The sequence below is a fragment of the Plectropomus leopardus genome, chromosome 13 (genome assembly GCF_026936395.1).
Source record: "Plectropomus leopardus strain MGB_pleo_1.0 chromosome 13, ASM2693639v1, whole genome shotgun sequence".
In the NCBI taxonomy this organism is placed as follows: Eukaryota; Metazoa; Chordata; class Actinopteri; order Perciformes; family Serranidae; genus Plectropomus; species Plectropomus leopardus.
Genome location: NC_142188.1, coordinates 8,886,727 through 8,899,737, shown reverse-complemented (window position 1 = coordinate 8,899,737; position 13,011 = coordinate 8,886,727). Strand labels below are relative to the sequence as shown.

At 39.2% G+C, this 13,011-nt stretch overlaps 1 long non-coding RNA gene across 14 annotated transcripts in view; it reads left to right on the top strand.

Annotated features, from left to right (window-relative positions):
• The first annotated feature begins 4,710 nt into the window (after positions 1 to 4,710).
• Positions 4,711 to 13,011, top strand: part of LOC148187662 (uncharacterized) — a 90,450-nt gene continuing 82,149 nt past the window's right edge. For 3 of the 14 annotated variants that reach the window (XR_015778471.1, XR_015778481.1, XR_015778483.1), the window contains exon 1: positions 4,711 to 4,801. This is a non-coding gene — a long non-coding RNA (uncharacterized LOC148187662). Of the gene's footprint in view, positions 4,802 to 4,839; positions 5,114 to 13,011 lie in introns of those variants that run through there. The other 11 variants (XR_015778478.1, XR_015778474.1, XR_015778473.1 and 8 more) reach the window with 6 other exon arrangements.

Genomic DNA, 13,011 nt, shown 5'->3' with positions numbered 1-13,011 from the left:
AGGTTAGCGCTTTTGTCTTTCTTGGTAACTATCCCCAGTTACCAAAGAAAATCCATGTTCTTTGCAGTTACTATCCCCCGGTGTGGAAATGGTGGAACAATGATTTGAATGATCTTCTGACCTCTCCTCTAGCAGCACTAGCAGATCAAAATTTCCACTTGGCGTGTTTACTTTGGTTTTCCCGGCCTACTTTTGCTCATCTCCTCAGATCACTGTTCTTAATATAGATTTGCCAAGTTCAGACTTATGTTTGTGTGAGTGTTATTTTTGGAGGTTGAACTTTGAAATCCAATCTTGAAAGAATAGGTGGATACAGTACACACGATTTACAATAGGACAACACTTTTCTTGCCAACAGCTACACATTAATGTGCCCCTGTTCGTTTTCATTTATGAATATGTATAGTGCCATCGTTATTAAGGGCATGCCCAGATGAGACTGTTCTGACTGGGGACGACGAGGCCGGCCTGCAAGCTAATGCTGGCCCTCCTGTTAGTGGGCCCTTGGATCTCCAAAACTTTATAGCAAACCTTTAAAAGAGGATTCAATCTTCTGTACATTTAATATTTAAGTTATTCATTTCTTTTTCCTTAAAGAAAAAGATCTGAAAATTAAATTTGGTGACGCAATAACAGTTCCAGTATGAAAGTTATAATTCTTTTGTCCTTTTTTCATTGTTGCGCCTGCTTGTATGTTGATAAAATGAATGCTGAGATATTTATACGCCTCAAAATCGAAGCAGGAGCTGATGCATCACCAGTATAATGTTTTGGCTAAATGTAGACTTTGAATTAGTTCTTGGGCTGAGAACAAAGGCTCAGACAATATCGCTACCATTTTCTCACTTTCCTTCTTACTCATACATGATGTCAACAAATTCCCAAATTTATTTACAATTAGTGCGCAAACAACCATCTCCAGTTTATTTACCACCAAATTAATTAAATAAAGAATAATTATATGTTGACAGGTCAAATTATTCTGTAGTTTTAGACACTTTTTTTGGTCATAGTATAGCAGACTTCCTGTCACCGAGTTGTTAAAGGAAGTAACTATGCAGGTTTTTTTTCCCAACAGATAATCACAATACTGAATGGAGAGTAGAGGTGGTGAGGAGAAACCTTTCTGTTGTTGTATTCATAACTTGATCAGGTTGAAATGCTCAACAGAATGTAAGATTGTGTAACAATGTGGGAGCTGTGTTTTGTCCCAGACTACACCGAGGCGTGTGTTGGGAAACAGACAGTCTGAGTGTCTGTAATGACTGTGAGTCTGTGCCGAGTCTGTGGGAAAAAGAGCGCAGCCTCCAGGAAATAATCCTGTTGTGTTTGTTTCCACAATAAGCCAATTTAAGTGTGTCACGGCGAACACGCCCTCCAATTCTGCAGCTTTTCTCAGGTCTTAACTCCACACGTAGAAGCACAAACTATTGATGTGCATATATTTTTTAACCCTTACATAAACAGTCTAACAAAGGACACTTTCATAGAGTCTGATATGACAGCAGATTCCTCATAAAACCACAGCGCGACTGTGGACCACCAAGACCACAGAACTGTGTTTAATATAGAGGAAGAGGATTTAAAGACAGGGCTTTTTTGAAGTTATCCTTTTTTGTATCCTCTGAAATCTTTTCAGTTCGCTGTAGCAGCTGAAACAGGCTCATCATTTACCTTTTTTTAAGTTCCACACATTAAGTCAACCGGTTGAATTCCTGTTTGAGTAACTGATGCTAGTTTAATTTTGAAATGTGACCACAACGTGAAAGAGGAAATGAAAGAGAAAGAGAAATCACCAATTAACATGTCATACCTTGTTTAACCCTTTGAAACCTGGCACAACATTAGTTTTCTTGTGCTGCCCTCAGACGCCTTTAACTTGCATTCAAACCTTTGAAACCAAATGTGTTTGATTCCTCTTAAAACACAGCTTAGAAGGCAGCAAGTGACTCGGCAAGAGATGTCCCACAAACCTGAGAGGAGAGAGACACGGAGAAATTGTTAGAGGATTGTAATGTTGTGGATCAGCAAGCGTCTGTTGTCTGAGTCTTTTTTTAAATAACTGACACAACATTTAGCCTGCACAAAACTGATGTTACACAACAGACAAACATTAGATACCAGCATAGGCAATGGTAGTCAATACGGCAAATATTGGCCATGCTAATATTTGGCCTAGCGGTCTCCACTGTTTTCAGGCTTTAAGCTAAGTTAAGATAATCACCTGCTGGCTCTTGCTTCATATTTAGATAGATATGAGAGTGGAATTGACTTTGTAATGTTAACTCTTGGTAGAAAAAGTATTTTCCAAATGTCAAACTAAGCAATGTCTACTTCTTGTAGTTACATGTTCAACCAGAGTATCAACATGGTGAAGAAAAATCCAGCAAAACACTAAAATATTGGAAAGATTAAAGAAAATAACCCGTAAATTTGCTTAAAAATATGCTTTTTCTGCTGTCTTATGCTGACAATTATGTCATGATCCATCAGATTTATATTGGGACTTCATGTTAATACTGATTTGTTTAATATGGACTTTTATCACACCCTCACTCACGCAGTTTGCCAAATTTCAGTTTAACGTACAGAAATGATCTTTCTGCTCCTCAGAATTATCTTCTCATAAAATGATACTCGGGTCATTTAAGGGACAAAATTATTGAGACATCTTTACTGGGAGGAGTTCATTATCCAAACATGACACAATGTCTTAACTTCCTTTTCCTCTAACGTCTACTTTTCTTCATCAGGCCAACGTTTCGAGCAGCAGCATTTCCACACACATTATGTAAATCTCTACAGGAAATTTCTCACTCAGCATTTATGCAGACACAGACGGGGGTTCATCTTAGTCTAATGCATTTCATACATGAGTGTGTGTGTGTGTGTGTAGAAGTAATCCCACTGAGGCCGGGGCGGGAACAATTACTGACAGAGGTGGTCACTTCCAAAATTGCAGAGAAGTGACAACGACACCATTTCCTGTCTTTTAATAAACCCTATCTACTTTTGAGCAAGGCATCAAGAGCTAAACGAAACAAGCTGCAGGGAAGTCACCCCAGCTTTTGCCACAACTTCTGCTTTTACTTCCTCTGTGTGTGTGTGTGTGTGTGTGTGTGTGTGTGTGTGTGTGTGTGTGTGTTCATGAAAATGCTCTGAATGTCCCTGCCTTTTTTAAAGCATGACACCTTTTCATAGTTCACAATGTCATGTATGATCAGCACATGAAGCACGGGAGAAATGACGAGGAAGGATGACGGACATCGTCTGCATGTAGTCGATGAAGACTGACTCACTTCTGGAGCCAGCCTCAAGTGGCCATTCAAGAAATTGCACTTTTGGGCCCTTGGGCTTCATTTTTCGGCCTCTGATGTTGCCGTGTGATGAGTACATCTTCATCAGGAAAAACTGGATCAACATAACGTTCGCTCATTCGCATCACATCCAGTTTGGAATCGCTGATAGCCCTAAAAACTACAATGATCCATCAATGTTTCCTCTAACGCCATCACCTGGTCAAAGTTTTAAATGCCCAGTACTTCTTTTTATGACCAAACACCTTCAAACGAACACCGTTCCCATCCGCAGATATTAGTATGCTAATATTAGCATTTAACTCAAAGAGCAGTCTCACAGAGCGATTAGCATGACTGTAGACTGTCAGTCTTAATTTAGTCTCATCCAAAATAAATAAATAAATAAATAAATAAATAAATACAAAGAAGTGTCAGTCTTGTTTGGATGAATAAATTAAAGTTTGTAAACAGGCCTAGACATCACACACCAGAGAGAGACGTTAGTCTCAGACTTCCTTTTGTTATTACTGATATTCTCATAGTTGTGTGTTAGTAATGCCAAATAAACGAAATGCATAATTACTTTATTTTTTAAATAATTAGGTTTGAATTACACTGCCAGGACTCAGCTTGAGTTTGGTAAGTTCTCATCCAGAAATATTAACCCATAGAAAACTGACTTTTTCTTTTTTTTAAAAAACACATTTTTACTTCATTTCTTACTCTTACAACTCATGTTTTTTTGGTTTGATTAGATTAGATTTATTTCTAACATGTAAAAAAGAAAATAGAGAAATTATGATGCCAACAAGGAGACAGACAAAAAAGCAATATTTACAGACAATGAAAAACATAAAGGAAAAGAAATGGTCAAACACATGATGACTTGGTTTACATATTGGAAAAGGACTGAGAAGAAGTCCAAATTTATTTAATCCCACCCCTTCTCTGTAAATCTTAATTTTAATCAACCTGCTTCCCTAATTTAAACCTATTCTCTAATTAACCTCACAAATGTGCATACACCTACGTACCAAAATAAAATATCTACATCTTCCATATTATTTACATAAAAAAGAGGAAGATAAAATAGCTAAAGATAAACATTAAGTTACCAAATAAACAAACAGTAACTCTTGTAAACACCTGGTGATTGTCAAACCCCCTCTTCATCCGTGCACAGCGTGAAAATCATGTTTTTACACAACAATTTAAACTGGTTTATGTTTGGACATTGTTTAAGCTCTACATGTAAACTGCTGAATAGTTTGGCCCAAGCTTTTGGCTCATGATGAGTGAACTTTAAACGCTCCTACTTCACTCCATTGTTCACAGAGGTCGGTCATGGGCGTGTTTGTACCTTCAACCATTGTTCAAATGAAAGAGTGCGACTGTGCATTACAGTATGGAAGAAGGATCCAGTTCAGCACAGATGACAGTCGGAGCTCCTTTCATTCTCAGGCTTCCCCCTGGTGCAGCCGGGAGGGGAGGACTGACAGGAGGTGGGTGTGTCCACAAATACGAAAATGCATTACACTGCAAGTCTGCAGTTAGTACTGTATGAATGGTAGAGCTGCACAGGACAACACTCCTGCAGCAGTGGAGAAAGTTAGAGAGGACAGACACTGAAACAGAGAGGCAGAGCGCGCACATGTTTTGCTGTGTGTTCAGGATGACTTTTATTCCGCAGTGCAAAAGTTTGAGAGTGAAAGAAAACTTGCAAAGTCAAACACTGGGTGCAGATTCGCGCCTCGCAAATGTTGGCTGAGTTTAAAAAGAAAAAGAAAAGACGCCTGAATCGCTAGTGATGTGGGGTAAGTCTGTCAGTTCATTTTTTTAATGAATTAAACTCATGAACGTCAGATAAGTTAACTTCACAGCTCTTCAAAACCCAAACGAGGAAGCAGATTGTGACTTTGATAAAACTTTGCATTCACTCAGGGTAGATTTGTGCAACTTCTCAGTGACATTTCAACACTTTTTGCTCAGAAATAGAAACTGACGACTTGTTCTAAGAAGTTAAGAGGTTTGAGGGCCGTGCAGTGCATGTGTAATAGGCGGTTTGTGCAAAGATAAAAGGAAGTATGCGGCGTCAGACAGAGATAGTAACCCGGTCTTCCTCTTCCTTTTGTATTTTTTTTAAAAAAGTCATTGAATGACTTGACCTGGAACAGTTTTCTTTGACTTGGTTGCACCGTGCCTGCATTTTTGTGCGTGATGTGTCCGGGAATGCGTCACATGCGTCAGGAGCAGCCACACGTTTATCCTCGTGACTTGTTTGAAGTTCACTGATCTTTTTATAGTCTGATTCTTATCACTATGTTAAGTTTGTTTGGTGAGCGTCACCTCCTGGTAAGAGTCTTACCAGAATCCAGTGGGCGTCACTTAAATACTTGAACTGCAGAGAGGGGAGTCACTGGAGATGCTGCATTCAGGTGCTGTCGGAAACAAGTATGGCTACTTTTTTTGTGCTCAGGCCTCAGAATTAAGACTTCCATAACAGATTATGCTTTTGTTTAAATAAAAAAAAAAAAACTCAAGCCACAGAAGAGGACCATGTGGCGTGGTTGAAAGTTCAGAGAAAACTTAAGAAACTGACCTTGAATTGAGATCTCAGTGATGACTGTTTTCTCACAGCAATACAATTTCAACTCTGATTTTAGTCATTTGTTGGCTGATATTTCAACATAAACTTCTCTGTTACTCTTTACAGTGACAGTGTCTTAATATTTCCAACTGTATTTGAAGTCATCACCACACTGGAGAGAATAGTTTCCTTCATTTTTCTTCTTTTTTTTCTTTAATAATGAGACTACCAGCTGTAAATGCACAACTTGTATCCTTTTCTTCTAGTTCTGTTTCCACTCATGTAGAACTTAGAAATAGCCTGAGATGACGTCACTCATCTTTCTATTAACTTTTTTTTTGCTCATCTTCATGTCTTCCACCGTTTGGACTCACTGAAAGCAAAGATGTAGTTGAAATCTGCATGGTGATGTATGTACTCTGTATGTGTGTGTGAGAGTTTCATAATGAGTGACATGGGGTTTCCCTGCCCCTGTTTCCTCCATTCATGTGGCTGGAGACAGAGAAGTATAGAGCTGTCAACCCAGATATGAGCTGAATATTGAGTGAGTGTGTTTGAGGGAGAGAGAGGAAGAGCGACTGTACATGTGTGGGAGTGAGCAGGAGTGTGTGTGACAAAGGAGGAAACAAAGTGTGTGTGGGAAAGAGAGACAATAGGGGGTGTGTTTGCATGTTTTATTTATACAACCTTTATTTCAAGAGACTTGTTCTTTGAGATCACGCATTGTATTGTGCTGCTTGTGTGATGTAGAGACGGCAGCTAAGTCATTTCCTCACTGTGCTTCCTACTGCCCTCTGCAGAATAAGCTTCCTCTTGCACCATTTTGCATCCCCGGCAGCTAAAAATGACACTTAGCAGGAAGAAGCAAAACACACGTTCACATGTTAAGTTCCTCTGATTATCCAGATATCTTTGGCACTGACTCAAAATGACAGATGACATGTAAAATACTTTGCTGCATTATGCCCAGCTGTGATTTCATTGTAGATATTCCAGCGACAGCACAAAGCAAGTTAAAGGACATTCGTTAATCTGCGACTTTTATCGACTTCCTTACTTTAGTCTGTACTTCACAAAAGTATCTGAAGATGTGTTTTATAATGATCAAATCCTGTGTTAGAAATAATATTTCCAGTCAGTTACAACATCATCTTCTTTCGCTGAGGTTGTGAAATGCCACTAGGGCGTGTTGTTACTCCCAAAACATTGTGCGGCCTACAATAAGTTTTGAAATCCAAAAATCTGAGCAGCTGGCAACGTAATCACAGAGTATAGTCTATAGTGTATAGTCAGTATACCCACACAGGTTTTGTAACTTATTTGCCAAACTTAAACCCTGTGGAATAGCCAAAATTTGTGAATGTCTGCGTGTATGTTCAGGACCTTTAATCAACAGTCAAGATGTTAGAAATCCTGTTGCTGAGTTTTAATAATGAAACACGTTGATTTTGCGTCATTATTTGTGTCACTTGTTGCTCTTGTACAGAGTTTAATCCTTTTCTGAGCCAAAACATCGATGTTTTCTGGTTCCATTTGCTAAGAACTGCTGCTTTGGTCCATTACAAATAACTGTAACTTAAAAAATAACTTAATATATTTGGATTTTGGACTATTAGTGACACATGACCTTTGTGTAGATGTCATGTATGGCTCTGGGAAATTTTTTTTAATAGACAAAACTATTCCATTTTTTGTAGTCAATTCATGCATCATGGAAATAATTGTTATTTACAGCCCTACTGGCACGACTTATTAAATTGAACCACTAGTGTTTTGGTTAAACTTGCTCTTTTAGCTGCAATCAGAGAGGTCAATATAGAGTCCGTGTTTGTTATATGTAGTATAGCAAAAACACCATTTAAAACATCTTCCATCTTATTTTTCCCCTAAATTAAAATACACATTTCACTTAATGATTTCTGCAGTACAAAGTCATAAGGAAGGGAATTAATTTGTGAAGCCACATCTTAATCATAGTAAAGAATGCCCTCTCCAGCATGCTGTAGGTGGGATATTCAGGTTTCGTGTTGTGTGGGTGAGCATGGAAATAAATTCAAAGCAGGAACTGCCTGATTATAGGTTGCTATGTGTGCTGCGCCTCTGTATAGACAAATTAGAGGAAATGGTACACGAGAGATGTTGCTATGGAGATGCAGGCAAAAACAGATAAAGGTGAGAGCCAAAGGTGCGAGGTTCATTTGAAGTTCGCCTCCATCTGTCAAAGCAAGGCGAGATTCAGGTTCAAGTGTCTTTTAGCTCAATTTGTTGTTAGTGTGTGCTTTAAAGAATTTGATTGAGAGTGAAAGATACAGGAAAGAGATTAGATCAAAATCTTCAACTATCAGTCACAGCAGAGAGTGAAATCATGCTGAAAGCCCAACCAAAGCATTTTAATATACAGTTATCGTTGCATGGCCAGACTCCTCTTCTGTCATGCTCAGTGAGCTCAAAGACTGAGGAATCTAACACAGTTGATCAAAGTAGGAAAGGAGCTAAGAAAAGGGCAGATATAGTGTTTGGACAAGTAGTTCCAGAGACAGCCGCTTTGGTTTATTTCTAATGACAGCCAATCAAATGGCTGCCAAAAGACCTTTTAAAGATGTTTGTATTATGCATGATAATATCGACACGTCATCGGTATCAGCAGATATTGGCTTTAAAATAAAATGTCGAAATCGGCTAATGTGCTAATTTCTGCTGGTATGACAAACCCATATTTTTTTGAATTTCATAGACAAAGTAAACATGTACTAAAACATCAACCCTACGTTGAAGTATTTTTCTTATGTTGCACTATAAATGAATATTACATACACTGAAAAATATTGCATTTCATGTCTCAATCTGCTGGTGGGCCTTCATGATAAGAGTATTCACAAAATTATGTTAATTCCACTACACAAGAGACTTGATGATCGCTGAAATTCGGTGAGAGACAAATAGTATTTATCGATAGATCAGTTATTAACCAAATAAGTTACATATTGGAATATTGGATATCGGCAAAAAGAGAATCCAATATCGTCCATACCTAGTTTTTATGTGTTTTTTTTGGTGACAAAATAAAGTCTAGTAACGAGATTAACCTGCGTTAATTGATCATTTGGCCACTTGGGGGCAGCAGAAACAAGCTATAAACACAGTTACATACAATGACCTTTTTAAGCTGATTCGTCTCCACCAACTCCTGAAGAAAATATCTGGCTCCTGAGTTGCTAAATGCACCACTTTGTTCACCAGCTAGTCGCTAACTTTGTCTGTCTGCTGTTTGGTGTTGGGCGTGTAGTGTACAGTTACTATAAAGAGCCTCTTGAAAATAGCTGAAAATAGCTACCTTTTGTGGCTGGAAATGGTAAGAGTAAGCCAAAACAGTGAAATTGCGGACTGTAAAAAAACAAAACAGTGAGCTGAAAGATGCTAAATCACTGTGTAGAGCTGAGGAGAACTGCAGAGTCAGGTGATCATTCTTAGTAGGTGAGTGACCCCTTTCACATATGTGTAGTAATTTGATCCATTGATAATTTAAGTTAGCCAGCACCACCAGCCTCTAATCGTCTTAGCATACAAGTAAAGAAGACCAAGTTACTCCCAAGTAGAGGTCTTAGTGTGCAGCAGCCGCCCAGTCAATTACAGAAGTCGTTTCAGCAGTTACATCCTTGACCTGCACCACATCAGTGGGCTTGCTTCACTTGCTTGAGCATGCAGTCAGCAGATGTCTTTGGACGCTACTTCTGCTCTTCATGTTGCAGAGAGAGATGCAAACCATACAAACCTCATTCAAATGAAAGTAAACCCTGCGTCTATTTGTGCAGCGAGAAATACAAATGTGTAGGCAGTTTTTACATCACACATACACACACACATACACTTAAATTTGCTCAGGTCATATTACTGTCACAGTTCAAGTCCTAATGGGCTCAAATTCAGCCTCAATCATGCATCTCATGGGTCAGATTAGAAATGAATTAGAGCTGCCACTACGCAGGGATGATACTGACTTGTGGCTTCACTAATAAGGCATAGATGTGATTGATGAGATATTTAGTTGTTTGAAATATAAAACGTGTTGTCTATGGAGGCTCTTATCCTGAAAGGATTTTATTTTTTAGTAAATCAGCACCGAGAAAGCAGCTGCAGCTCCATTTTCATGTTCTCACTTCAGTTGAAGGAGTACTTCGTTCCTCTGTGTGTTCCTCCTGTTTTACCACCGTTGGTCTTATGAAACCTTTTTCTGAGCCACAGTGGATAAAGTCACAGATGCAGAGTGGTTTGTCTTGACACTTTTTAGTACAGTATTTTCCCTCAGCAGCCGCTATGTTTCACTTCCAGCAGTAGTAGTTTCAGTGGAGAGTTTTAGGGTCTCGTTATGGTCCTTAAAGAAATAGTTTGACATTTTGGGAAGTTACTGAACATCAATGTCCTCAGTGCTTCATCTTTTGCTGCTTGGGCAGACGCCCTGACACTAAAATGAGGCACTAAATGAGGCAGCCCAGGGCAGCATTTCCTTTGTGCTTTTATGCAGGAGGGTTTGGCAGTTAGGTTTAGGCAACAAAATGGTTAAGATTGAAAACTGCGTGGTTATAACAAGGAAAAGATTGCAAATGTTGCAGCAAAACAAAACAAACAAAAACCCAGCTTTCATTCACACAAAGGCGGCCAGAAAGGCAGCATTGTGCTGCTTAAAAACATCTGGTTTGTTGTTGGTCTTGAACAACACTGTCATGGGTAAAAGTCCGGTGTTTATTGGACCCATACATCTCCACTTTGACGCTCCTTAAACCATTAAGCATGAATTTATATAAATATTAGAATTTAGAGTGGCGGAAACAGCTATAAGTCTATTTCTATCAAGTGTAAGTTACCATGAGGTTTGCCAGGCAATTAGCAGAGACTCCAGGAAGTCACTGCACTCAGATGCTGTTTATCAGGAAATTATTACACAACATAACTGCCCTCAAACCATATTTGTAACATTTTTGTGTGTGTAAGAACAACAAGCTTCAATATGTTATGAGCTTTTGAGGTGCTTGTAGGTGTATTTTCAAACTTTGTTGCAAGCCAGATGAGCTGTTTACCTGTTTCAAGTCTTTAATGCTAAACTAAGATAATATAATCTCAGTTCTAGCCAAACCACAACCTCTGGGGCCGAAAAATGTAGCCAGCAAAAAGTGCATTTTTTTGAATGGCCACCTCAGGCTGGCTCCAGGAGCCACTCAATCTCCATTGACCCCCCTAGTAAAATGACCCTGTTTACACCTTATACAAAAAAAATGCTTTGGGTCTCTATAGCTAATTTCGCCCATGACAACAATGTGGGGGAGATTTTTTTTCATAACTCACGTGTTTACATTTTATTAAGGCTTACAGTCACGCATCATTTAGGGCAGGTTGCTTTGAGGCTGTCTGTCGATAATGTCCTCGGCTTCTCAGTCAGATCCACTTAAATACACCCGTCGTTCCTCCACAGCGACAGCCTCTCCCCCAAATATGGTAACTTAGGGTTCCAAAACACCAAAACAGCAATAGCAGAAGGTCCAAAGTTGCGGTTTCAAAATGAGAATACACAAACCAATGGGTGAGATCGTGACAGCGACGTCCACTATTTTTAAAGTCTGTGGTTCTAGCTTCATCTACAGCATCACGTGCAACACAAGCAGGCCTACCTGCACGCTGGAGTCAAGCTCACTTTGAATTCATGAGCAAAGTTCTGAATTATCACCAGTCAAACTGTTGCAATTAAAAATAAAGGCAGCATTAAATTGGCAGATTTACTTGTAAATTATAAGCGCTAACAGCTCATCTTTGGACCCTCAAGAGTCTGCAGAGTCATGGGTATGGCCACAGTGATGAGATGTTGATTGACAGGCTCCTTGAGTCTGAATTTGAATCAGCTTTCAAGAGAGAGTACAGTAAGAATGCAGTGTGCATGACCGCAGTGCATGTTCACTAACATGCGTCACTCGTAACACAGGGACACTAACACTTCCTCTTCTGTCACCGTGCAGCCTCGATTTTGACATAATATCGCTGTCAGGCGTAAAAAAAAAAAAAAAACCCAACAACTTCTCATCTCCAACATCTAAACTTTTCAGGAACTAATGACAGCAGCCTTGCTTGTAACCCAACGGGCGTTGTGTTGCATATTTCAGATGAGCCAATAGAGTTTGAGTGCTGTTTGAAAGCCTGAGGGTTTGTGAGAAACAAGTTCCGTCGACTGAGGTTAAAATAAGAAAACCACAAAACTTGTTTCATGCATTTTTGACATGACAAGAGCATTTGTTTGGAGGGGGCATTGCATAAGTTTGTGAAGGAGTGTAGAAGAATGACCTGTGTATGGAAGTGTTTAGGCTCATTTGTGTGAATTTTATGAGGTTGTTTGTGCACACTGTGAGTGAGTGGGTGCAGTGTGTGTGCATACCTGTCGCTCTTGTGGACAGACGTAACCTTTTATCTTTTTATTTTGTAGGTAAAGTGAAAGTACATTGGGTTTAGAGGCAAGCTGATCAACCTAATCTGTCAGCAGCATTCTTATCTTATCACACTGTGTTTTTTACTTTATATGTTCTAAAATCTTATCAGCTGATAACTAGGGTGAAGTTTAATTCACGTGGGTGGCCTTCTTATCACTTTGTGGTACTGTAGCGCCGTCAAGGAGGGTAAAAAGGGGTGTTTTCATTCCTGTCTATTTCTGAAAAAGATGTTACAGGAAGAGAATTTGGCTGCACAGAAAACAAGAAAGCTCATGTGATTTTGTTGGTGATCCATTCCAGATGCTAAATTTGCTTATTGGAGGTTTAGAAGGAATGTGGGCCTGCACTAAGATCACAGATGTTAATTCTAACAGTGCCAGCAGAAGTGGACTGTTTTTGAGATAAACAGTCATAAAACATGCAAGAACATGCATTTTTTGGTTAACAACACTCCACATGTTCTTTATGGACTTTAAAGGAACAGTATTTAGGATTTAGTGGCATCTAGCTGGGATGATTGCAAATTGCAACCAGCTGAAACCTCTTCCATGTACCAAGAATGAACTCCTGGTCAGAATTTCTTCAGTGCTCTATGTTCAAGAGGTTTTTACTGGGAGCTGAATTATCCACAGACCTCTTTCTCTCCAAAACAAAC